At 40.7% G+C, this 25,845-nt stretch overlaps 1 protein-coding gene and 1 non-coding gene across 4 annotated transcripts in view; both read right to left on the minus strand.

The window, feature by feature from the left end:
* NFIB (nuclear factor I B) overlaps window positions 1–25,845 on the minus strand; it is a 279,776-nt gene that overhangs the window by 223,298 nt on the left and 30,633 nt on the right. The gene's annotated exons all lie outside the window — the stretch shown is intronic.
* On the minus strand, window positions 8,146–8,217 carry TRNAH-GUG (transfer RNA histidin (anticodon GUG)). The gene has a single exon. It is a non-coding gene; the product is annotated as a tRNA-His (tRNA).

Genomic DNA, 25,845 nt, shown 5'->3' on the forward strand with positions numbered 1-25,845 from the left:
GACATGCTAACACGGTCTAATGCAGTAAGTTTTTCCTTTGGTGCCAACAGCAACTAGTCAGGTCTAACAGTTGCAAATGCACGAGGTGAATCAAAGGCAGAGACATACTTACTAATGTTGCAAACATGCTTTTAAGTTTAAAATGTTTTAAAAATCACTCCTGAATGACACACAATATCATGCAATCAGTAGCTTTACATTGGGTTCTCTGACAATAATCTGGTTTGGTTTCAACAAAAGAGCAGTATGAAGGATGGAAGAAACAGAGAAAGATTACTGGGCTGCTAGTAGGCCTTAAATATGATATGGATAGGCATTTAGTCAAAATGAGACTGTGTGCAACTATTACAGATGGAAAAGTCTTTCATTTAGCACACAGAATCTTACAAAGCAATGCAAATAAAGCTGTACATGTTCAGATGCAGAAATGGGGCCTTGTGAACTATTAAAATAATTTAGACCTTTGGATCAAATCCAAAGCACTGCAAATACTGGGAGAAGGTAAACTCCTAGAAATGGAATTAATTTGCAGCACAATCATGGATATTCCTATTATTATGCCAGCACATACAACCAATCACATTGGTTGGAGTTATTAAAAAAAAAGGAAAGAAAAAAAGCATAGTCTGAATAGACTGGCAAACTGACATCTTTTTATTTATTTGTGGTTAGTAGAAGAAAAATTAGTCAACTCCTTTCTTCATAATCACAGGGAGTTTGGCTGAAATAATATAATCTATACTCATTCACCTTGGCAAAAATAGAAACTAGAAAATTCCAGGCAATCTTGCCAATCTGGACATTTAGTCATTCATACCCATGACTTGGCACCTCTAACTCACAGCAAAACTATAACACATGAATGCACTGGGCAAGATCCATGTTACAAAGCCTTTGTCAGTTCTGAAAACATAGGAGAAGACACTTAAAGTCGTCCTAAATGTTTTTGTACCAACTAATGCTCAACTTCTAGCTATTGCTTACTTCTCTGGCTCACACAGGCTTTGTGGATGTTGACAGGGAAGGTTGTCAAGCTTTCAGTATCCCATTTTTTGGCACTCGTGGACTTCCTCCACTCAACTGCCTGTGCTGAAGGCAACAAATATTCATTTATGGGAAGTGGCTGTATGTTTCTAACAGTTGAGGCTGAAATCTCAAAAAAGTTTTCCTTACTGAGGACAGTGTATGTCCTTCTGAGGTCAAACACTATTCAGGCATCCAGACACAGGCTTCCCAGTTCTTGGCAAACTTTCTCCAGGTGTCTGTCCAGGGCTCAGTAAGGAAGCAAGACTATCTCGAAACTATTACAAGGAATAGGGATTGCTTTTAAAGCAGGACTCGCATAACTATGAAGACTAGCAGGGAATATTTAATTCCATTAACCGCATCTCTCAGCAAACAAGAAATAGGAAGGACAATATGTTGAAACAAAACAGTTCAACAGCTGGTGAATCAACTTTAAATCTCTTCCTAGGATTTCCACTTTTGTCTCTCTGGAAGACTTCATGTTTCTTATATTAGGCCTTATAGAGTTCTTTTGCAATTATTTTTCAGTCAATTTCAGTTCATAGACAAAAAACCTTCAAAACGTGTTTCTGAAGAGAATTTTCCATGATATGCTAGTTTTCTGACAGTTGCTTTAGCTAAATGATTTAGATTTTTCTTTCTCAAGTGTAACAGTAAAACACTAATTTACCCCATGTGGTTTTAATACAAGTGCCTTCATGGTTATATCACACAGAAATTTTCTTCTTTGTGCCAGTACAAAGGTCAGTACACCTTCTCACCTTCAGCTGCATGATGAATAATGGCAACAGTGCAGGTCCCAGAATAAACACATCCTACTATGCCAGATTTTCCTAAAGAGTTTAGATAGACCTGCCACCCCTAAACAAATTAGTGGTACAATTCTGGAGAGTAAAATAAGAGGTTTGCTGTTCATATCCAACAACAACAACAACAACAACAACAACAACAACAACAACAACAACAACAACAAAATTATTAGTCCAGGAGTCTGGAAGCACAAGATCTAAACTGGGGATGCAGGGATCCACAAGAAAGAAATTACCAGAAATAGTGCGGTGGCTATGTTATTGGCTCCATGCACAACTCTTGGGTTCAAAAAGCATGTAGGTGCTGGTTTAGCAGCACAGAGAGACTGATTATGTTAACATTACAGACTGTGTTATAAGAGAAAATTTTTGCTATATTAGCATGGAATATCAAAACTATGCTCTCTTCTCAAAGATTTTTAAGACATTGTGTTTAGGCATCCCTTTGGATGGAGGCTTCTTTGTGACAAAGAAGATATTTCTTTAAAAGGAGTATCAGAAAGTGTCATCTTTGAGTTGTATTTGGTGCAGAGAAAACATATAAAACATTTCTTTATAAAAGAGTGGAGGAAAAGTTGTAAAACATTAAGCACATGAATGAGTTTAAAGCTTTGTGAAAGAGATATTTTTCAGATGTGTTTGAATCTAACTCAAAGAGCTGATTTTGCTTCTGTGAAATTCCAAATCAAGAGGACACATCTATAAAGTTTTTAGAATAAAAAACTGGGAACTTAGAATTCAAGAGCTATAAAACCAGTGAAATTTATTTTTTTTTTTTTATAAAAAGCAACATAAAACATTATTTAGATAGTTTTGGACATTTGGTAGTTTGGGGTTTGTGCTGAACTCTTGACGAAGAAGTGAAACCAGGTCCTACTCAGTAGTTTAAAAAGTAGTGCAGAAAGTTGTAGGATTCAAACCTGAGCCAAAGCTTAACCAAAGTGATGCAAGTCAAAAGCTTCAAAAACTGACCACAGTCTTCACATGTGTTCCAGTGCAGCTCTCTCCAGTGCTGTGAGTGACTGCCGGAGTTTTACAAATATGAAGCCACACAGTCTTATTTAGAGAGCAGGACATGCTTTCTTTTAAGAAACACCAAAGACAGATTATGAAAAAAGCTACAGAACTGCAGCATCAGACATTGTTTATGCAGTTATGTTTACACATCAGGCTCAGGAATCTCCACGTCTGCCAAATTTTCCCCAATTACTACTCATCCTGCAATAATAACCTGTAAACTCAGAGCTGAATTTCCAGAGGTAAAATCATCCCACCTGTGAAATGAATTCCTGGCATTCTTTGCTAAAGCACAACCAGCTATTTAAGCTTTAGGAGTTCTCTTTACCACAGAAGATCTCCTTTCAAAGAGTCTTCTTGACCAGAGCCCTTTGAAAGTATTTCATAGGGGACCTATAAAAGTTTTAATATGAGCTGCACTCCTGTAAAGAGAACGAAAAACAGAATTAATTTGATTTGATGACTGCAGATTGAAACAGCCATGGCTCTCAATCCTGCTCAACACCTGATAAGAACATCAGACAGGATACAGCCAGCTCTGCTGCACTCCTGAAAAATGAAGTAAGTAGAACAGGAATCTACATCAGATTCAATTAATATTTCAAAAGTTTTTCAAGTCTTTCTGTTCAGTGTTGCCTTATTAACAACTAGGTGTCTTTCTCCATAGCTTAAAAACTTCAGCATCTTTAACCCTAATCAACACCTAATGTTAAAATAGAACAGCAAGAAATAAATCTCTCCCTGAGCACTGTTGATGGGTACATCCTATTAGTTTCAGTGTCAAAATGTGAATCAGGCATGTTGGGGATATGGAGATAGACACTTCCATGTCTTAAAAGGTTTTATGTTCTACACAGAATGGGCCATGCACAAGAATAATGGCAGGCACAAAAGGACACTGAAGAGCTGCAGAGAAAGGCATGCACTCTCTTTTCCTGTCTCATTTTAAAAATACTATTCTTCATTTCCCATCAGATCAGCTTGCTGCACAAAGGCAGAGAAGGCTGCTGAAGTGAACTCTTCTCTCTGGCCTTCAAATTGTTCTTTGAAAAAAATCAGAGCTTCAGAAATAGATTTATATAAACCTGGATACTTGTTAATATTTTGAATATATTATTAGTAGACCATGGTTTCAAACTGGAAAAGTGTTATCTAGACATATCTGCTAGAAATGAAACCCCACATATTACAGAAACATACAGGCAATTCTTTGTACAATTCAAGATTCAAAATAAGTTCCAGGACTATATCTCTGTGTTTCCTAGTCTGCAATCCTGTTATCCTTGGAAACTGTTTTGTACTAAAGTTTTTGTTTTCTTTTCCCTAATGAGAAGGGAAAATTGATAAATATTTTCTTAGGAAATGGAAAGTTGGCTGTCACTTGCACATGCACGTTCATATTCCAAAATGAAGTTGGGTTTTAATTTTCACAGAATCACAGAATGGTTTGGGTTGGAAGGGACCTTAAAGGTCATCCAGTTCCAACCTCCCTGCCATGGACAGGGACACCTTCCACTAGACCAGGTTGCTCAAAGCCCTGTTCAACACTTCCAGGGAGGGGGCATCCACAACTTCTCTGGGTAACCTGTTCCAGTGTCTCACCACCCTCACTGTAAATAATTTCTTCCTTATATCTAATACAAATCTACACCCTTTCAGTTTAAAACTGTTACCCCTCATCTTACCACTAAAGAGTCCTTCCCCATGTTTCCTGTCAGCCCCCTTTAAGTACTGGAAATCTGCTATAAACTCTCTCTGGAGCCTTCTCCTCTCCAGGCTGAAAAAGCCCAACTCTCTCAGCCTGTCCTCATAAGGAAGGTGCTCCAGTCCCCTGATCATCTTCATGGCCGCCTCTGAACCCACTTGAGCAGGTCCATGTCTTTCTTAAGTTGGGAGCCCCAGAGCTGGACACAGTACTCCAGGTGGTGTCTCACAAGAGTGGAGTAGAGGGGGAGAATCACCTCCCTCAACCTGCTGGCCACGCTTCTCTTGATGCAGCCCAGGATACGGTTGGTTTTCTGGGCTGTGAGTGCACATTGCTGGCTCAGTCAGTTTTCCATCCACTATTACTCCCAAGTCCATCTTTGCAGGGCTGCTCTGAATCTGCTTATCACACAGCCTGTATTTGTGCTTGGGATTGTCTCAACCCATGTGCAGGACCTTGTACTTGGCCTTGTTGAACTTCATGAGGTTCTCACAGGCCCACCTCTCCAGCCTGTTCAGGTCCCTCTGGATGGCACATCCCTTCCCTCCAGCTTGTCGACCACACCACACAGCTTGGTGTTGTCAGCAAACTTGTTGAGGGTGCACTCAATCCCACTGTCTGTGTCATGACAAAGGTGTTAAACAGGGCCTGTCCCAGTACCAACGCCTGAGGAATGCCATTCATCACTGTTCTCTCCTTGGACATTGAGCTGTTGACTACAACTCTTTGAGTGTGACCATCCAGCCAATTCCTTATCCACCAAGTGGTCCATCCATCAAATCCATGTCTCTCCAATTTAGAGGCAAGAATGTCATGTAGGACAGTGTCAAATGCTTTGTGTAGGCCCAGAGAGATGACGTCAGTTGCTCTTCCCTTATCCACCAGTGCTGTAATCCCATCATAGAAGGCCACCAAATTTGTCAGGAATGATTTGCCCTTAGTGCAGCCATGTTGGCTGTCACCAATCACCTCCTTATTTTCCATGTGCTGTAGCACAGTTTCCAGGAGGATCTGCTCCATGATCTTGCCAGGCACAGAGGTGAGACTGACTGGCCTGTAGGTCCCTGAGTCCTCTTTATTTCCCTTTTTAAAAATGGAGGTTATGTTTCCCCTTTTCCAGTCAGAGGGAACTTCAGTGGCTTAGCAACTTCATCTGCCAATTCCCTCAGGACATGTGGATGCATCTCATCAGGTCTCATGAACTTGTGCACCTTCAGATTCCTTACATGGCCTCAGACCTGCTCTTCTCTTAAGGTGGGAGGTTCTTAATTCTCCCAGTCCCTGCCTTTGCCTTCTGCAATTTGGGTGGTGTGGCTGGAGCACTTGCTGTTGAAGACCGAAGCAAAAAAGTCATTGAGTACCTCAGCCATCTCCATATCCCTGGTAACCAGGTCTCCTGTTTCCTTCCGGAGAGGGCCCACATTTTCCCTAATCTTCCTTTTATCACAAACATACCTATAGAAGCTTTTCTTGTTGCCCTTGACGTCCCCAGACAAATTTAAGTCTACCAGGGCTTTTTCCTTCCTAACCTGATCCCTAGCTGCTCGGACAGTTTCTCTGTATTCCTCCCAGGTTACCTGTCCTTGCTTCCACCCCTTCCACCTTCCTTTTTGTGTTCGAGCTTGTGCAGGAATTTGTGCAGGAGCATCTTGTACTTCCATGCAGGCTTCCTGCCATTCTTACCTGACTTCTTTGTCAGGAGGCATTGCTTTGATTCTCTTGTGAGGAGAACAAATAACTGCAGGGGCAATTGATAAGAGAGGTCTGATTATCTGCCTACACCATTCTTGTTCTCAGTTTATAGTGCTAGCATTGAGCTAGCAATACAGATATTGGTATCCTAAATAAACTAAAGCAAACAGAATGACCACTGTTTCCAGGTAAGTCATCATAACATAAAAAAAGGAGGAGATTTTGAATTTGTCTAAGAGTCCTATCAAAACTCTTCAAAATCATCAATATTACTATAACTAGCAATAAGGTAATACAAAGTTTCTACACTTTAGCTACAGATGAACACTGGATATAGAGAAGTCAGTTCCAGGGAGATTGAGGTCAAGCAGGGGTGAGCCATGAGTATTTTGACAGCCTCAGGATGATGCGTGAGCAGAGCAGAATTTCTGGGATTGAAATTTTTAAATTTCTTTTCTAGGACTTCATTAACTAGGATACTTAAGGAATATATGCACCTGTGATGAGTTAATTTGGCATTTCTGGCGTTTATAAAATCTAACACAGCAGATGACATTTCTGAGAGACTAAAGCAGGGACAGAGTATGAAAGATCATACTGGTCTCTTTTATGCTAGTGCAAGTTTCTAAATTGGTTTCTTTTGGAAAATCAGTCACATCTGCCTCATCAATTAGACCAGGAAGTCACGACCTAATTGCTCAGATATGGTCCTAAAAGGCCGAGTGATATTTAGAGGAAATCTGAGGCCAAGTAGAGGAATACCCAAAGATATTTTTAAGAACACAACAGAAAGAGCTCTCGTGAACCTGAGGGAGGTGAGAAGATGCCAGGGGTCACTAGCCTACTACACCAAAACTGGGGCATCTAAGCCACCTCCAGAGGTGAGGTGCCGTCCCAGGTTTGCAGGCACATGGGGCTTCAATTCTTCCTGACAGCATTGAGAAGAAAGTTTTGTTTCACTTCCTCACTGGGTAGGAGGTCAAGGAAAGTTCCTGCTGCTTTGCAGAGAGAAAGGCACCTGTCATTCACACTCTGCAAGAGCTGAGCCTGTTGCACAAAGCGTGAATCAGTTTAAGCCTGGTAGAGATGTAATCTGTTATGCAGAGGACTGATGTCCCATCAGATGCACACTGAGAGAAAAACAGCACTTGTTCTTGAATTAACTCCTTATCAAATTAAAGAACCAACTACCAAAAACTCTATTCAGTAGCATCCAAATAATCTGACAAACTCCATAACAATGATCTTTTATTAAAATAGTTGTTACCATGTAATTTTGCTGTTAATTTGTCATTTATAACACAAACTGCCATTGGTCACCATAACTAATTTATAAAATCCACATGGTCATTTTAGAAGTCGTCATTCTGAGAATCTGAGCTGGTATTACTCAGTGAGGCAGGGCAGTGAAGTTACCATCCCTACCACAAAAACAAAGGGAATCACTGACAAGTGACAGTTCCTCTTGTCACCAGCAAAGACCTTCTGCTAGCAGCAGTTCACACCTAGGTAAGCAGGATTTAGACATCTGCCACTATCATATTTCCAAGTAATTCAGGCTGATTGCTTTAATGGCATGAAAAACTAGGAAAGATCAAACCCAAACAGACTCCATGGCTCAGTCCAGATCTTAAGTAGCTGTAATGATTAAAAAATTACATGCTTACTATGCCACTGTGTTTATCACAATATCCATAAACATTTAAATTTTGAAAAATTCCACTTGGCAACAGGATTACTTGAACGAATATGTGGCGCATACTCTTTTAGAAAAACATTTTTGTAAAACTCACAGAGCTTCTAACTGCTTTCTCATCTTAGTCTTAGACATCATTAATTGATTGCGTTTGGTATGCAATCTGTAATCACATCTCTTCAAAAAGTTGCACCTTTCTGTGCCGTGACTCGGATTTGAACCGAGGTTGCTGCGGCCACAACGCAGAGTACTAACCACTATACGATCACGGCAAGCTGTCAGAAAACTCGAAATTCAGGTGACTTTTTTCCCCAGTGCTCTCCAAAATTTTATGCAAACGGTGCCACCTACAGTCTACACTGAGTTTTAGCAGCAGCTGGTTCTGAACATTCTCACAAGCAATTACGTTACTATCTTCTCAAAATTGCTTCCAGACTTACTTTTCCTTTCTTTAAATAATCCATGCTTATCAAGATTGCCTAAAAACAAGCTCAGGAGAGTTACAATAAACCTTCTCCGGTCTCCCAAATCTTTTCAGAGAGAACTTTTTTTTGCTATTTATCAGTGGTGGGAAGGCAAAGTCATGACAGCAGAACAGTCTGGCAGTGTGGTATAGAGACAGATTTAGGCAAATTAACAAAATCTACTTAATCAAAAACTGTATCTTCGGGATTGAACCAGGTATGATTCATTCTAATGTAAGTGCCTGTATTGATGGACATACTCTTCCTTACCTCTTCAATAAGAACAGAACATAAAAAACACCTTTTCCAGAATTTGCATTATTGACAGTGGAAGTAGATGGTCAAATACTACAGAAGAAGTCTGAGAGGCGTGAGAACTTAGCTTCTATCAACTAAGACCATCAATTAGTGTTATACTGAAGTAACTGCTAAGAAGCACCTGCCCTTTGTCAGGTGTTCAGACACCAAAAACCTGTAAACAACGTTCAAATAGGCACAACAGCAAAAAAATGTTAGTTCTCTCAAATAAGAGCTCCAACAGAAGTCAAGCTGTGCAACATAAAGAGAGATTATCATGGAGAAAGGGAATAATGCAGCAAGCTCAGGGGCACTCAAGCCCTACTCAGAAAATGCAGTGTTTTCCTCATGCTCACCCGCCCTGCAGTTTTATTCATTATTTAATTAAAAAACCTTGCCTGGCTGATAGCCTTGGAGATCACAGCGACACCACCACTGCAGTGGTACGGTGCCACACTGACTCTCTGAACAAGGAGGAAGATATACAGAGAGACTTACTAGGCTGTCATACACAAGATCATTAAAATGTCTTCAGCATGTCTTCAACATGAGATGTGGATTTACTCTGGATGAAGGTCTGCATGGCGGGGACTAATCCATAAATAGACTTTCTTTCCCTCATAAAGGGAAAGAAACAATAAGCTGGGACTTTAAAAGGCAAACTTACTAAACAGACTCTGCTCTGCGTCAGTGCTGAATCACACTGCCTGTGCCTTAGTGAAAAGCACAGGTATCTCCTGTAAGTGCAAGAAGAGGTCCTCCCTGCAGCTGGAGCAGCAGGAGGGAAGGAGAAAGTATCTCTCTCTCACTCTTTCTGATGGTTGCTGAGGACACATGGTTCAAAAGGGTGCTCTAACAGTGGTTCAGACTCCTGTACCTCACCCTACAGCTTTGCCTGATGGCTTGGTGTGACGAGAGTAGCATCTTGCTCAAGGGCCAGTGTACCCTTCCACAGGGCAGGAAGGCTGCTGCTTCCCTGATCTCCAATCCTGCCAGGCACAACCTATCATGTGTTAAGGGACTGCATTGCTGTCACAACCTTGAAAGAAAGAAAACCAGGACCAGGAGTGGTAAGCATCTGATGTAAAACTAAGCAGTGTGCCCAGGTGGCCAAGAAGGCCAATGGCATCCTGGCCTGTATCAGCAATAGTGTGGCCAGCAGGGACAGGGAAGTGATCTTACCCCTGTACTCGGCACTGGTGAGGCTGCACCTCGATTCCTGTGTTCAGTTTTGGGCCCCTCACTACAAAAAGGACATTGAATTACTCGAGTGTGTCCAGAGAAGGGCAACGAAGCTGGTGAAGGGTCTGGAGCACAGGTCGTACGAGGAGCGGCTGAGGAACTGGGGTTGTTTAGTCTGGAGAAGAGGAGGCTGAGGGGAGACCTCATTGCCCTCTACAACTACCTGAAAGGAGGTTGCAGAGAGCTGGGGATGAGTCTCTTTAACCAAGTAACAATCAATAGGACAAGAGGGAATGGCCTCAAGTTGCACCAGGGAAGGGTTAGTCTGGATATTAAGAAGTATCTCTTTACAGAAGTGGTTGTTAGGCATTGGAATGGACTGCACAGGGCAGTGGTGGAGTCCCCATCCCTGGAGGTGTTTAAGAGTCGGGTCGACATAGCGCTGAGGGATATGGTGTAGTTGGGAACTGTCAGTGTCAGGTTAATGGTTGGACTAGATGATCTTCAAGGTCTTTTCCAACCTGGATGATTCTGTGATTCTGTAATCCCTCAATTTAGGTTTGCTGTTGCCTCATAAAGCCATTACATTTAGTAGAAATTAAGCATAACTGTGTAAATAAGCAATGACAAAAAAATAAGGACTCTCCCTATCTTCCTGCTCCATCCCTGTCTTTCAGTTCTCACGCCACAGTCTGGAAAGATGTCAGCAGAATACGCTGCTGAATCTTCTGGCAAGGAAAAAGAACTCGAAAAAGCAATCCCCTCTAGCAGAGCTTGTGCATTACAGTGTGAACGTTGCCTGTAAAGCCATCACATATACGTTGTCAGCTGTAAGAAGTTACAGTATGGGAAGGCCTTTTTCCCTTTCCCTCATCAGCCTTCAAGCCCTCTGAACTCTAAAGAAACCTCTTTGTTGGAGTTGGACAGTGATTACCACTTCTGGGTAAAAGCTTTGATGTGGTAAGTCCTGTGATAGTCCCCAGTACTCCAAAGCCCTTGATTAAACAGGGCAAAGAAACTGGTCACCAATATTTAACAGCCACATCAGGACAGTGTATCAAGAGTTCTTCATGACTGCAAATTTCCTTTTTTTTTTTCTTTTTAAAATTTATTAATTGAAAAACATGGAAAACTGTGGCTCAGAAAGAAGGGTGGTAGATAAGGGCTGAAATCAGCCCCAGAGGTCTTAACAGTAAACAGGACAGTACCATCACCTAGTCACCTACATGTGAGCATGAGTGCATTTGGAAGATGGCATCACTCAGCATCATGCACATGGTGGGCAGGTGGAACATACCTGGAAAAAAAATTATTCCATAGCAACTTCTCTGAAGTGTCTTATTATTGTAGACCTGTGAAAGTAGAGCTCTTGGAATATTTACTTCATTTCCTGGAATATTTACTTCATTTCCATACTTAGGACCTTAAATAACCTTAGGGTTTTTTTACTTCAAATCTTGTTATTACTGGTTACCTGTCCTGAAGTAACAACAGCATCTCCAGTTTTGTTTGAGTTCCTCAGAACATCCAGATTTCCCCTAAAGACAGAAGTCTAGTAAATATTATGGATATAGGTTTCTGTCCATGGCATCTCCCTTTAAAGTAAGGGTATTAAGTTAGAATTACTGCAGGACTCCTTGAGGTGCTTTATAGCATGACAACCAGGAGATGAAGGAGATTTTAAATGTCGTTTGTCTTACAATAAAATATTTGCAGCTGTGATGAGACAGGCTTCTTGCAAGCTCTGGAACCTGTACTATTCTACTATACAGTGACACCTTCCATAGCAGTCATAGGAGTGCCTTATTTTTTGCAGCAGTGAAACAGGTTTGCTAGATTCCCATCAAAAATTTGCATCTCATTGATTAAAATCTGGGTCTCAGAGAAACAAAAAGCACTTCTAGTTCCATCTTGTTTTACAGAGCTTAGAAAGTCATCTAATGCATTTTTTGGTAAGTTGGAGTCACTCGATAAACTGTTTTTATTTCAGACCTATATACACATGAGAATAAAATACAGGTTATAATAAATAAATATCATCAATCTCATCCATAAAGCTCTGGAGCTCAAGATCAGTACACAAATCTTTGAGATGATATAACAAGCAGTAACAACTGAGTAACAAATGATCATTTCATTAATTGTACTACACTGGCACTACTTTCCTCCCAGTCTCTAAGCATCTTGCCATTGTTTGCATTTATTTACTTTTTTTATCATTTCTATTAGTAAAATGTTATTACCATTTCTTATTTTTCCCCAGAAGGTTAGTGCACATGAGCATGCCTTGTGCAGTATTTGTAGTTGTGTGATTCTTTGCTCCTAAATCCAGCCTTGCTACCTTTACTTGGGTTCAGAAAACAGCTACGAACCTTTCACCCACATAACTGAGAAGATATTCTAAATACTTGCAGCTTCCTTTTTTTTATATTAAATTGCTTGTTGTTTGTCTTTTTTGTCTAAAAATAATAATCTTTTAAAACAATGACTTTTTCTGTTAAAATGGTTGTTTTGGACAGAACATTTCTCTTATTCAGGACCGAATCTCTGGTCAAAAGAAATAAAGAACAATCAGAAGAGACTCCCCTGCCACCCTAATACCCAACAAGGTCATGGGCAGGTCTGGAAGAAGGAGAACTTGAAGCATATACAAACAATTTCTCTCTATATATATCTCTCTCTATATACCTCATATTTCTCAAGGGGATTCTTTAATTATCAGATTATTAATTCATGTAAGATGAATTTCTCCTAGCGTCTCTAGTCCAAACTCTTGCATTTACTGCTAGCATAAGCAGGGATTTAGTGGGACTAGTCTCCAGGCTACTCACCTGTGTTTTAGCCGAGTGCCCCATGTAGTTTATGCTTTTTGCTTCTGTAGACTCTGTAGTGCAAGGGTAACACTTGATAGAAAAACCTGACACAGTCATAACTTCTCCGCCCATAGTCAAGTAGCCCAAGACATCCACACAGAAAACAGAAGACCCTGATCAGGTCTCTCCTCTGTCTGCTTCTACTACATATCTGGGTTTCTCAGTCTGTTTCACGCCTGCCTCTACCAGAAACGATGTGTTTCTTCTAGAGACACAATATCTCTAATTAATTTTCAGTGACAAACTTAATCTCCATGACTCTTAGAGTAACTTCAGGCAGTTCAAAAGTCTATTCTGACCACATGATCAAGAAGGCTTGGTTGCTAGGTCAAAGCCCAAAATTGACTTAGTACTCTTTTTAAACTACTTAAATTGTCAGCAGTTTGCAGCACGATCTTGAATAAGCATTTTTAAATGGTTATTGCCATCTGTACAGCAGACACTTGTCACAGCAAAACATTTTGGGATGTACAAGTGGAAAAGTCTCTTTTAGTACTGGTTTTTACTATTAGAAACAGAATTCTACTGGCATTTTCTGTGCTGGGTGCTTGGCTCATGGATGCCTTCAGGCAGGAAAGCCCATCCCCCCACACACATGCACATGAATGATTTGTGTCAGTAAAAATAAAACAGAATTTATTACAGGGTGACAAAATTTGGCTTCAGACCCTTTGCTTTTAAAAATATAAAACATTAAAGAGTTTTTGATGTATCAATAATAAGGACATTCACTGAAGGTTAGCATTCACAGGACGCACAGTCATCACCCAGATCAGGGAAGCTGCTTTGAAGAAATAGTGCACAACTGGAGTTCTGATGTTGTCTAGACAACAACACACAACACCCTTGTAGGGGAAGGTGAATGCCATGGTATATATATCCTCTTGTTAGTTTTCATTGCAGAGTTAACTTACCCAAAATTTACAGTTCCCATCCTCTCTGACTGTATTTTTAATGAACAGGAAAGAAGGGGAGAGATGAAGTTATGTTTAAGTACTGCAAACTGTTCAGGCCAGCATCTGGAGTCCTTCTCTGCTCCTTTGGACTGGTGCCATCGTTTGCACAGTTCAGGTGTGATGTATATAGACAATTCTGATTAGTCAGTATTTTACAATTACAAGGCATAGTTTTTTTATTGATACATACATTCTGGACATTCAAACAGTCTGCTGAAATGATTGCTGACTGCCTTTGGTTTAGCATCGTCACCACACCATGTGGACATACACCAACTACGTGGACTTGGTAACAAGTGATGAGGAGAAGGCTGAGGTCCTTAATGCCTTCTTTGCCTCAGTCTTTAATAACAAGACTAGTTTATTGAGGGAATCCAGCCTGCTCAGCCAGAGGACAGAGACTGGGAGAACGACCCCCCCACAATCCAGGAGGAGACAGTCAGTGACCTACTGCATCACATAGACACACACAAGTCTATGGGACCAGATGGGATACACCTGAGGGTGCTGAAGGAGGTGGCTGGGGTGCTCGACAGGCCACTTTCCATCATTTACCAGCAGTCCTGGCTGACTGGGGAGGTCCCGACAGATTGGAAATTGGCCAATGTGATGCCCATCTATAAGAAGGGTCGGAAGGATGATCCAGGAAATTACAGGCCTGTCAGCTTGACGTCGGTGCCCGGGAAGCTGATGGAGCAGCTCATCCTGAGTACCATCACACAACACATGCGGGACAACCAGATGATCAGGCCCAGTCAGCATGGGTTTATGAAAGGCAGGTCCTGCTTGACAAACCTGATCTCCTTCTACGACAGGGTGACCTGCTTATTGGATGAGGGAAAGGCTGTGGATGTAGTTTACCTTGACTTCAGTAAGGCCTTTGACATCGTTTCCCACAGCATTCTCCTGGTGAAACTGGCTGCTCGAGGCTTGGATGGGCACACGCTTTGCTGGGTAAAAAACTGGCTGGATGGCTGGGCCCAAAGAGTTGTGGTGAATGGAGTTAAATCCAGTTGACGGCCGGTCACGAGTGGTGTCCCCCAGGGCTCGGTTTTGGGGCCACTCCTGTTTAACATCTTTATTGATGATCTAGACGAGGGGATCGAGTGCACCCTCAGTAAGTTTGCAGATGACACCAAGTTGGGTGGGAGTGTTGATCTGCTCGAGGGTAGGGAGGCTCTGCAGAGAGACCTGGACAGGCTGGAGAGATGGGCCAAGGCCAACTGGAGGAGTTTCAATAAGGCCAAATGCTGGGTGCTGCACTTGGGCCACAACAACCCCCAGCAGCGTTACAGGCTTGGGGAGGAGTGGCTGGAGAGCTGCCAGTCAGAGAGGGACCTGGGGGTGTTGATTGACAGCTGGCTGAACATGAGCCAGCAGTGTGCCCAGGTGGCCAAGAAGGCCAATGGCATCCTGGCCTGTATCAGCAATAGCGTGGCCAGCAGGGACAGGGAAGTGATCTTGCCCCTGTACGTGAGGCCGCACCTCGATTACTGTGTTCAGTTTTGGGCCCCTCACTACAAAAAGGACATTGAATTACTCGAGTGTGTCCAGAGAAGGGCAACGAAGCTGGTGAAGGGTCTGGAGCACATGTTGTACGAGAAGCGGCTGAGGGAACTGGGGTTGTTTAGTCTGGAGAAGAGGAGGCTGAGGGGAGACCTCATTGCCCTCTACAGCTACCTGAAAGGAGGTTGCAGAGAGCTGGGGATGAGTCTCTTTAACCAAGTAATGAGTGATAAGACAAGAGGGAATGGCCTCAAATTGCACCAGGGAAGGTTTAGACTGGATATTAGGAAGTATTTCTTTACAGAAGTGGTTGTTAGGCGTTGGAATGGGCTGCCCAGGGCAGTGGTGGAGTCCCCATCCCTGGAGGTGTTTGAGTCGGGTCAACATGGTGCTTGGGGATATGGTGTAGTTGGAAACTGCCAATTCTAGGTTAATGGTTGGACTAGATAATCTTCAAGGTCCTTTCCAACCTATATGATTCTGTGATTCTGTGATTCTGTGGCTGAGAGCCCCTGACTTCCCAAAGGCAAGGTCTGCTCCCCTCCTCTGACCTGCAAGGAACACTCCCCTCCTGCTCCTCTGCATGAGCCTTGCAGAGCCATTTGTATTGCATGAGTGAATCACTCAGCAAATCTCTCACCTCCTGCCTTGCAGGGACAACTTTCACCTCCTAGTAAAGAGTGAACATTGAAGTCATCAAAGGGTGTACAGGGACGGTGAGCAAATGTCATGCATAGCTCCAGGAAAGCGTGAACCTACTCCTCTTTCTGCTTAAAGGGCTGTCATTTTACTGAGCCTTTGGCACAGAGACAGAGGTACACTGAGGCAGCTTAGACTTTTACTGTAACAAGACTATAGAGAAATCAGGGTTTCCTCTGTTGGGTGTGTTTGCCATTTGGTTATGGTACCTTTCTCAGGAAGATTCTGCACTGAACTTCACTTTAATATACGTATAGATGGAAAATACAATTAATGCCCATTAGAAGTAAAGCCTGGGCTGGAAGGGGTCTTTAGCAATTCATTAGACAGCTCTGCCAACAAGTATTTTTTTCTCTTCTTATGTTAATATTACTTCTATTAATATTGCAATCAGACTTATTATCTGTGTGATCTCTTACACAAAGATTCCTAGTCCAGAAAAGTCACCTTGGGATTCCTATTTCACTTTGAATTCAAATGCATCCATGCCACAATGCTTTTGTTTTGCTCTGTGCACCCCCATAATCCGTTGTGAATGACTATGCAAATGTCTAGTATTTTTCCTTAGCCAACATCACATAACTTTTCTTCATGAGCAAATTGTTGCCTGTCCTAAGGATTTTTTTCTTCTCTTCTGTTGTACTTTACCCTTACTGCAGCTTTCAGGTTTCTTTCTTGTAGCCAGAGGCCTAGACTGAATGAAATGCTTCACACATTCTTCTGCCAGAACTCTCTACCTGCTTACAGGAACAGCAAAATCTCAAAGCTACGTCTGCAACCATGGCCACATCTGCAACCATGTATATTTCAATATTGATATTTATAGCCCAAAGTGAGCAAGTGGCACAGCTAAAACCTTCAAAGTAACAAAATTCCATACCATCAGCATTACTTATATCCAATCACAGTTGTGCAATAGGTCTTACAACATAAGATGATAATGAAAAGAAAATTGTAGTCATGTGGCATTCACCCCACTTTGCACAAGCTTCAGCCAGTGGAGCACTCAGGTCAGCATTCAAAGAAAGTAGATGCATCACTACTTCCAAACAGCAAAATTTCAAAGTCCTCATAGTAGATGTAATTTCCTACCCTGTTATCCAATGCTTCTGGTATGCAGCCAAAACCTACACTGGCATTTCATTCTGCCAGTCTGTGGTACAAGTGAATGCGTCATCTGTTGTTTCTTTATTTTGTAACTTTTATCCTCTTGCAAAATTCTCCATCACACTGAATAATCATGCAGATTGTATTCCTACAGCTGAAGATGCTTATGGGTGTGATTTTTTTCTGAAATTATTCTTGCTCTTTAAATTTTTGCTTAATATTAAAGTAAAACATGGAAATCAAACTGGATAATCAAAATGAGCATTGTGGCTTACCTGAAGTGGAGCATGAACTAGTACCAATCTCTCCCTAATTTAGTTCCTGAATCTGTAAGTGCTCGTCAAGGGTGCAGAACTAATGTCCTGGGAGGAGAGAAAAATTTCCTTGTGACTCCAAAAATAGACTAAGAATCAGAAAGGTCTCAGGACGTTCTGTTACTGTCAAACACATGTTCCTCTTAACTATGAACCGCACACAACTAAAACTTCCCATTTAACATTCTACTGTGAGTGAATTAGTTGAGGTGTATCCAAGGGAAGGATTTTGTATACATAATGTTCCTCTTTTTTTTTTTTTTTTTTTACTGTAACACAACAATACACTTTCACCTTAAGTCAGGAGACGATCATGTGTGCATCCAAACTGTTGCAAACCACATGACTTGGAGGATGGCTGTTAGGCAGTTTTGTAGTTTGTTCAGCACCATGCTCTCTCTTCTGATGAAGAAAAAGAGAAAATGCCTTTTAAAAAGCCAGGGTTTGCTAGTTCTTGTCACTATGCTGCATTTTAACTTGTTCTTGGTGCTTGTTTCAGCTTTCAATATGGCAGCATTTTCTGTGCACTTACTGTTGCATGGTAGGCAAGTCTGCCGAAAACACCCTTTTGCAAAAAGATACCACATCTCACATTCAGCTCAGTGACTTGTAAACATTGAAGGATAACTGAAACTCCTTACAAGAAGATAATAATGAGCAAGGCAGTCAAACTAACAAAACTGAGCTTGCGTCTGATAACTTTTTAACATTTATTGTTAAACCAAACATGTCTTGATAGCAGTTTTCAGCTACACATTCTTTAACAAAGCAGGTATTTGATCAGTCTGTGTTTATTGTGAGTGCCTTCTAGAAGCACCAAAAAAAAGCATTAAGGAGGGAAAACGGTAGCCTTGATGTACTCCTATGAAAGCAGAACTGACACAGTTCATAACCCTCCTATCAGTCTGAGAGGTCATGCTTTTAAATCCCAGAAGCTATTCCAGGGACAAGCTTCTCAGGCTTTGAGATGTGCTGATCATTACAGCTCTTATCTCCCCTCTCCCCATCAAAGGAGGGTGAGCATTATCCTCCATACACCTTTCTGGTGGAGCAATTTGCCCCATGTTTCCACAAGTGGAAGGGATGGAGCCACAGGGTTATGCAGCTTCAGCTGTAAGTAGTTTTAAATTTTAGCATGCCAGACTTCGAGGGCATCATCAGTGCTGAGGGTCAGCACATGGCAGTCCCAAGACTTTGAGCACATATCCATCTCATAAATATTTTTGTTATTATAAGCAGAACTGCTTCATATTTCTTTCACCATGAGCAAATCCGTTTGTGCCTTTTGTGAGGGGGTTAGGATACAGAGGGCCACAGGACAGCACTGAAGAAAATTATCCTGCAATCTGTATGGGGTATTTCCAGACTAAATTTACAGGCTCAGATGGATTTGACTTTCTAGTGCCACACAATCCAGCTACCCTGGACTGAAAGTAGCACTGATTGTGTGTGAGTGGGTGCTGCCTATAAGGTGAGGCAGAGCTGGGAGCAGCACCAAGGCAGCCTGCAGCTCTAGTCACATCATTGGGAAATAGTAGCTGCTGGTTCTGCTATGAGCCACTGTGAAAGTGATAGCAAAAGAGGAAGAACCAAAACTGAAGGCTGGCTGAGGAGAGAAGACCAGAGTCATCACGGGTAAATTCAGATAAATAAATAAGTTGTTAGAAATTAAGGCCAAAATAATGCAGAATTCCCACTCAAGAAACTGTAATGTAGTGGGGTGCTTTTTTCAGTGAGAACAGGGAGACGATGTCCCCCTTTTCAGATCCTCCCCTTTGGTTAGATAATATCTACCCTTTAGAGTGCAAATTCTTTATCATTTCTGCACATTGACATAGGGGCATTCACTTAAACCTACAGAAAATATGCATTTTCGGAAGTTATGAAACAAACTAATTCCTAAGATTCAATTATGTTGATGAAAATCAGCTCCCGTCTAGGAGTATGGAATAGTTGCCCTGATTTCTCTGCCTCTTCCAAGTCTCAAGGAATGTGAATTCACGTGTTACTACTCACTCTCCTGTCTTCCCCATTACTGTCTCTTTCCCTATTAGCCTAATTATTTCATTAATTTATTTCATCCTGTAAACCAGTACATATTCAGAGGATTACTCACAACAAGATGGTCTGTAAGGAAGCACGTTCACATTATCGTATCAATTTACCTCACTTCATCATTGCAGCAGATTTTGATAGAGTTCAGTTTCTCATGCATATGTATCCAGATGAGACAGATGGATGTTGGATTTACACAGGGGTTTGTTGTGACACAGCTGAGGAGCACAATGTTAGCCTAGGTCCTGTACCAGGCCCTAGCAAATACATGAACAAAAGGGTGTTGAAAATAGGGTAAAAAGAGATTCTTTTTTTTTTTGCTGAAACACTGATCAATAATGATGAGAACTGCCAGTGTAGATGGGTGAAACGTGTCTTGATCTGACTATGATCAACTTACCTGAATCTGAGGTCACGTGTCCATGATATGCAGCTGTGTAATCCTTACAACTGGATGAATACCATGGCCATAGGTTGCAACGCATCTGTGTGCTGTGAATGCATTCAGACTGTTCAAATTAGCCCCAAAACATAGATGCTTGACTTTGGTATCGTGGATCAGTATTTGTCACCTCCTACAGCCAGTACAAACAAGCTGAGGCCTCAACTCCGCATTGCACGGTGTGGCTGACTTGAGAAAACTGTGTTTGGCTTCCAGGCTGGATCCTAACCAGGATTTCACTGCTGAGTGATCCAGCGGCACACAGGCCCAAGACAGTATCTCCAGAACCATAAGTCAACAATGGGGGCATTGCCAAGCACAGGAACAGAGACAGCTGTTTCTGGTTACCCTCACCTGCAGCAGTTTAGCATCCTAACAGAAATGGCATTAAAAGCCTAGAGAACAGGTTCTTAAGCCCTGTAGCAGCACAGACCTCTTTGACTTTTTGTCTTACTTAAATATGAAAGTTGTGTTCTTTGTCAACTATAGCAGTGGTCCCTTACTGACTTTTGCTTAATAAATGAGAACTTCAGAGAAAGGGAGAGGAAAGCATACTGTTCATTCACTGGGAAGGGTGTGCCTCACCAACAGAGTTGATTTCTAAAAGTGTTTTTTAGGTTGATGATTTTTTCACATGTACACATGTCCTAAATTCCTTTTTTTTTTACTATAGCCTGCAAATATACTTCCTATTTCCCCTTCTCCATGACAGCAGTGTGTATAATAGCTGTGAGTTTACCATCTTCTCTGGGGTTCTGGATGCTATTTTTGTAGTAAGGAATGAGGACAAGTCAGTATCATGAAAACTGCCAAAGAAACATCAGTAAGTGAGCACCATCAAGACAAACCCAAAGAAAATCATTGCACTTTTAATCAGATTCTTCATACCTTTCCTATTTCACCCTAAATTATACTCCCTAAAAGATTCCTATATGTATGCAAAGGTAATCCATCATGAAGAAGTTTAATTTCATTTTAGATGGCTATAACACACACTCATCAGTTTTTTAAACGTATACTGCATTACTGCAGGGAATGTGACCACTAGCAAAATGTGAGCACTCACATAGTTATTCAGACCATTAGGAAGCAGTTACTTCTTGAAAATCTTATCCTGCAACCCTTTCTGGAAACATGTCCAAAACCAGGCATTCAAAAAAGTCACCAGATTATATCCCACAAGTTACAGGACTGGTTCTGAAATTCCGTTATTATTTTTGTTATTTGTATTAAGTATTTTATAAAATAGTATTTAAGTAAGATTTTGAGGTTACTCATATATTCATTTTCCCCTCCTATTTCTGTTGTAGGGCTGGAGGCAAAAGACATCATTTGGAAAATAAATTTACAGTGGCCTGGGTCACATACAGAATTAAATTGTGCCATAAATCAGTCTGTCAAAATAGCAAATTTTATTTTCAGTATTTGAGTTTTATTCAGTAAGGAATCAGTCAATAGTTCTTCACTTAACACAAGGATTGGGGTTTTTTTGCTCACTACATAATTTGCACTGCTCTGCAGATGAAAAATAAAACACACAGCTTGCAGGATTAATAAAAATGTTAGTTACCATGCCAAGGAATGACTGAATAAATATTTAGAGTTGCTTATTATTCTTGCCATGCTTTACTGACTAAAGTAAAAAACACACTTTTCGATTCTAAAAGATAAAGTGTCTGTGTGCTCTTTAAAACATGTTATTTCTGTTCACAGTGTCAGGTTCTCATATCTGAGCTTCCCCATCTCTCAAAAAGCCATCAAAATTTATTTTCACATAACATATCCTGAAGGTTTACTTATGCGACATTCAACTTTGAACATTTCAGCTAGTTTTTAATCTTGTTTGAAGATCAAACAAGGTTTAACCAACCAGTACTAGACATAGAAGATTTATCTGCAACCACACTATGCTCTTCCTTTAATACCTTTCAGCAACATACGTGCTTACATTCTAATAGGTTTTTAGCTTAAGATCTAATCATCCACTCTTGAATTAAGATGCTTGAATGAAGCCAACTCATTTGGAACTAAGCACTTTAATGTCAAGAGAGACATATGGTATTGAGACTGAATTACAAAGGATATCTTCTGAGCCATCTATTACAGAAGTAAGACTAAGACTCCAGCATTATTATTAGTTTACTCATTTATTTGCTAGCAAATAATTGAGAGTAAGATCTTCTTAAGAAAGTGGAAATGGTCTAATAATTGCAATCTGGTGGTACAGTACATTCCCCTGTGCACTGATTAAATCTTCCCATCCATACGTTATGTCTCTGTGCTCATCTGTAAAATCCCCTTTTGAAACTGAAACAAACAAAATACGCAGTGCAACAACTCTAACCCAGTGATTAAAATTTCAAGTTAGCAGCAGTAATGTCAAGTGCTCTAACATTTATCAAGAACTCTAAACATTTCCTTGCCCTGAATTTTTCAAGTCTTATTCTCTGACAAAATATTTCTTTTAAGAAGGTGTTTATGACAAAATTTATGGCAATAAATAACACTGTCCCTCAAATATAGTTATGAGAAGAGGCTTCCTTTTGTTCTGAAGCTGTTCCACTCTCTCTAGTCTCATCATGCTGTGAAAAATACTCTAGTCCTCTCCTGCACTGTCAGTAGGAAAAACTGAAGTGGGCATAGTGGGCACCCTTCCACTTTTTTTTTTTTTCTGGAAAAAAAAAGAGTGCAACCAAAACAAAAACAATGCAAAGTGAACCTGAAAGTACATTTTCTGAGACAGTCATTTTATGTAGATAATAGTGAAGACAATAAATTCAACCCATCAGTTTTTAAATCTGTATGACCATGTAAGGTTATAGCTTCAAAGAAGTTATGTTTAAATATCATCGTGTGGCTGAGATAAACCACAAAGTTTTGTTATAATACTATCAACAGCTTCTGCTTACAGTTGTAAGGAAAATATAGTTAGACAATACAGTTGCATTCTCTTTCTAAGCCATGTATTACTAAGGGCTTCAGCAGACAGTGACTGTCCCTCTGAAGTAAATTCTATCTAATGCATAAAGGCACTCCTACTCTTGGCTCAGTAAAACTATAACATGGGCTGTCGTTACAGTTCAAGCACTTTCCCACTTCGAAGGCACATATGGTCCAAAAGGCAGAACTGTCTCCTCAGCACCACCACAATAAACACCTGGCAAATATGATTACAAAACTAAAAAGATGCAGTGCTGTTCCAACAGAAACATCAGCTACCCTGATCCTCTGAAGGACTGGACATGATTTTCCTTCTTCCCAGCAGACAGTACAGAAGAACCATGTGGATTGAATACCCTGATCATGCATTAGATTTTTTTCTTTAGACTTTTCAACTTTGCAAGTTTAAGAGACCCCCTGTCTTTCTGATAATAGAGAACTTCCTATAAAAGCTTGTTGACACGGACAGAATTGCTTAAAATCTTCTTTATTTTTGTTAAATATTACATAAAAGTATACTGTTTTGCTAATAGCTATAGAGCTCAAATTTTGACGTTGCAATTGGTGTGATTTACTACCTGGGAAGCAGAAAAAAGATGTTTTAAAAGCACATTAACTCCCAAAAGCTCTGCAAAGCAGACTTTCCTATTAAAAACTGTTGCAAAGCAGAAAGGTTCATGTCATTGTGTAAATGCAGCCATTATGAAAGTGACCGTAAGAATAGTCTGCACTGTAGTACAGCACAGATTAATAAAGCCCAACTGAAAAACTCCCTTTGCATTTCTCCCTCTGCACACACAGTTATAGTTTTGTTTTGGCTTAATTGTTTTCATTTGGCTTACTTTTTATAATTTCCAAAGCATGTATTTAAGGTAGATCATGAGCTGTCAGCTAAATCTCACTGAGGTCACAGCAGGGGCCTGGCTGCAAATAGATGCTGTATGAGCCAGATCACAAAGCCAGGTCCTGTTCTCAGTTTGTATTTGGTGCAAGTAGCACACAGAAACACATCCCAGAGAGAAATGTGGCCTTTGGCATGTGCCAATTTGGCAAAGCCGAATCCTCAGCCAGTAGAGGGGCAAGGGATGCAGCATGCAGCAAGAGGAGGGGGAGCTTATTTTCCTCCTCCACAAAGAACTTGGGGAATTTTGAGCAGCTTCAGCCAGAAGAGCTCATTTTTTTCTTTTGATCTCTGTCTCGTGTAGGTAGATTACTACACTGAGGTGCACTGTGCCTAGCATGCCTAAAATTTTAAAATGAACCATGGAGATGTCATTGCGAGTGATTTATTCCCAGGTGACAAACTATATCAGTCACTTTTGGAAGTTTCTCTTCCAAGGACCAGAAACAAGATTTTTAGTGAATGAAAGCAATATGAGCAACATGGTTGTATCAGTTCTGATCCAGCTGTACTCTGTTACTGAATTCATGCATGGAGGCTTCATAACATGTGATGTACAAATGAAGGAAAGGCATTTGTAAGGGTACAGGAAAAATCTGTGCTTATGATTCTCTCTCTGAAGAGCAACTTGGATTTCTTCACAGTCTAATTTTTATGTACTAATTATTTTAGGGGTTATAGGAGAGATTAATGCTAAAATAAGGAGGAGGGAAAAAACAGACTTGAGGGGATGAATAGCAGCTGTGGTGAAGAAAGCTACCAGACAGTAATCGCACAAGTTCTTAAATATCCAGAACTTCATCTGAAACCCTCTCTGGTGTAGAAAGGCATGTGATAGAAAGGCATGGTTTCAGCATCACCAGGCAGTCTTTTGTTCACTTGCACATAGCCGCAGTTGCTCAGAAGCACACATGCAGGGCATCAGCTTTCAGCTATAAAGAAGGTAATGGCGCATGGTAGTACTAAGCCAACACCGACAAACTGAAAGCACAGCAAAACAAAAAGGCACCACCCCTTGGACCAGTTTCCCACCAGGACCCACCTGTTAACTTTTATGTAGGGAAATAACACAGCGTGGTATCCTTAAGAGATATCAGGCAACAGTAAAAATGCAAAAGGAAAACTTTGGGGCACAGTTCAATTTTTAAAAATTCTTTTGTTAGTAGGTGGTTTACTGAGAGAAATGCCACAAAGTCTTATAAAATTAATTTGTCATAAGTGGGAACCTTGTGTGAAAATACACGCAAGTTAGTTGTTACTTCTAAAGGAAGAGGAGCATGTGCCCCCTTTTCAATTTATTCTGAAACACAACATAATTGTAAAGATAAACCTAGGTACTTCCATTTAAAATTTTGGACCATAATATGCTACCACTAATAAATAAAAACGGACCCTTATTTCTGAGATCAGAATACAGCCTCCGAACGAGGAACAAATAACTTCACACAGTAAAAGTCTGACTAGGACAGTATTTAAAAGAAATAGAAAATACATTCCATAGCCAACAGCGATGTTTTTAAACCATCTGGTTTTCCGGTCAGTCCTTACAGTAAACATATTTTGTTCCTTGCAAAAGCTTGTACTCCTTTCAGAGTTGCAAGCAACGTTTCATATTTTGCTGCAATCTCATGAGTCACCACTCGAGGGACTCTAAGACTCTTTTGTCTTCTAATTGCAAATCAGATTTATACTTGCATTGGTCCTATTGCTTATGTTAAAACTTTTAGGAAAATATCTGTGTACTTTTTATCAGTAAGAAATGCCTATAACATCTACAGAAGATCTTACTGCAGCAAATCAAAACCGTCTGTTTATATTGTGAGAAGGTGTAACTAGAAGATGGTAAGTTACAGAGCAAAAAATTCACAAAATGGAAATTAATTTTTCTAATAAAATATTCGCAGTGATAAAATCACCATTTTTCTGCCCTGTTTAGGCAGAGAAAACTTTCATTTTGCTGATTTATTATCTGCATGATGTGCCTGTAAAGTACAGATTTCATTTGTTCTAAGCACAGAACTGTCATGGACAAAAAGAGGGAAAAAAGCAAGTTATCTGTATCACCAATGAGAGGGGACAATTTTACTCAGAGTTTTTGCTGATCTAGGATCAGATATGATTATAGTTGTAGGTGCTTAAACTCTACTCCCAGTTGGACTCTCAG

Source organism: Strix aluco, chromosome Z, assembly GCF_031877795.1.
Source record: "Strix aluco isolate bStrAlu1 chromosome Z, bStrAlu1.hap1, whole genome shotgun sequence".
Taxonomy (NCBI): domain Eukaryota; kingdom Metazoa; phylum Chordata; class Aves; order Strigiformes; family Strigidae; genus Strix; species Strix aluco.